This window comes from Formica exsecta, unplaced genomic scaffold (assembly GCF_003651465.1).
Source record: "Formica exsecta isolate Colony F162 unplaced genomic scaffold, ASM365146v1 scaffold556, whole genome shotgun sequence".
Lineage (NCBI taxonomy): Eukaryota > Metazoa > Arthropoda > Insecta > Hymenoptera > Formicidae > Formica > Formica exsecta.
In genome coordinates, this window is record NW_021852808.1 from 670,802 (window position 1) to 672,854 (window position 2,053).

Consider the following 2,053-nt stretch of genomic DNA (forward strand, 5'->3'; position numbering starts at 1 on the left):
TACATTCAATATCCTAATTTTCTGATTGTGGCATTTGAAGAAAAAAAAATATAAATTGTTAAGATCAATTTCTAATATTAAGAAAAAAAGTGTAAAAAATATATGTGGTACATATTATTTCAAAATTTTATTTCTATCCGTAAATTTAGATGATTCTAATAAATTAAATTAAATTTTTTGTGAATCCAATATACACGTACATACATATATATGAAATTGGCAAAGAAAATTTAATTCCGTTGATTGAAATTTATCTTCAGTGTATTTCTAGACCAATGGATAACAATAATATTTAAAAACACCATCCATTTAATAGATATCCAGAATATTAGATATATATTAAATGCTTTCATTTGAATCAAATAAATCATGAAATCAAAGATAAAAATTTTGTCAAATAAAATGTACCTTGATGGCAAATGCATAATGAAGTGTATGTATTAACAAAATTTTTACAACCAGATTTTTATATCTAGTTTTTTGCTATAAAAAATAATAGGTAACTGTCACCGTCTTGTTTTCAAACGTTATTTCAAAATACATTAAATATACATATATATATCAGCATCTGCGTTGAATATGGGACAAAGCAATTTGTTTTATATTGTAAGCACAATATTTAATTATGTTTGGCTTAATATCTCGATTATTATACAAATTTACATAAAAGTATAATGATGAGCTGCGATAAAATTATATTACTACATTTCTAAAAGAATTTTTCTGAAAAATTTGCTTACGAGCCTTGATCCTAAACTCTAAAATATATCCTGCCGAAATCCAAGTAAGATATTGTAAGGGATGTGCGCTGCTTTTTGAGCACAGATTTAGGGGATGCGAAGCCGATTTTTCCTCAGCAAATATTTGATCGAACGCCGTTTTATTTCCAAGCTTTTAACTTTCGATACGTAATATCTTGATAATCGCGCATCGCACAAAAGATTCTCATTTAAATAAATTAACCTTATAACTAATAATTTTTTTTATACTATCCATTTATACTTTTATCAAAAACGGACCTTTAACCGTTTATCATTTCAAGATTAAAATATTCTTGACATTAAACATATGTCACGTCTTTAATATATTGCCGCTAACTGTCTATAAAGTCAAAAAAGAAAATGTATACTACCTGCGTAAGGCCACTTATACAAGAAAAAGACTCACCCCATTAGAAGCGCTGCGCTACGGTGCGCTGGACGGTACTCGCAAACTGGTGCGCCCACTTGAAGGAAAATAATGAGAATAAGGCCAACGACGACGAGGACGAAGGACACCTTACAGATCGCGGCCTCAAAAGCATAGCACTGTTCGCGGACCCGTTTTCGCAATATACACGTACACAGCTCTATACACGAGAGTGCGGGCTGCCGCGCGCGGTTTCGCTCGTGGGGGTGTCGCGGTGCGACTGTAGCACAATCGCTACCCTCTCACGCTCTCACGGTCTCCATCCCTCCGGACCGTCCTCTCCCTCACTCCAGCAACCCTCTTTATCTACCTGACCCCCCTCTCTCTATCTCTCTTTCTCTCTTCCTCTCTGTCTCTCTCCTTTCTGCTCACTCTCTCTAGCCTGCTTATCTCAACCCCCCCAGCTACCTCTCTTCTCTTCTCAATCTCTCGGTTTCTCTCTCGCTATAATATCCCCGCCACCGACCCTTCTAGCCACTCCTGGAACGGCAAAGTGCCTTTTCGAAACGAACCCCTCGCGGCGATACTTTCCCGCTAACGGAATCAACGCTTTCGGGCTCTGTGAGAGGGTCCGCAGAATCGCCGGCTGCATTGACTGCGCTGACTGCACTGACTGCTCTCTCACACGGGCCGCCGATCTACCGGGCCGGTCGGAAGTTCGAAAAGCTCGCGCATGATCGGCCGATCGGCCCGCGCACCCCATTCTCGTCGAGAAATCGCGGCGCGTCGCTCGTCCCGTCGCTCGTCCTTATGCATCGCACGCATGCGGGTTTTTGATGCGACGGGAGAGCTCCGGGATATCACGTGTTGCTGGCATGGGAAGTCGCCGAATGTCGGATACACGACGTTGAGGGGAGGAAGAGAC

General features: G+C 39.9%; 1 protein-coding gene across 1 annotated transcript in view; it reads right to left on the reverse strand.

Annotated features, from left to right (window-relative positions):
• The window catches only part of LOC115242019 (lachesin-like), a 201,096-nt gene extending 199,303 nt beyond the window's left edge, over nt 1-1,793 (reverse strand). The window contains exon 1 of the mRNA XM_029818022.1: nt 1,168-1,793. The gene's annotated coding sequence lies outside the window, so the exon portion shown is untranslated. The remainder of the gene's footprint in view (nt 1-1,167) is intronic.
• Nucleotides 1,794-2,053: the final 260 nt, after the last annotated feature.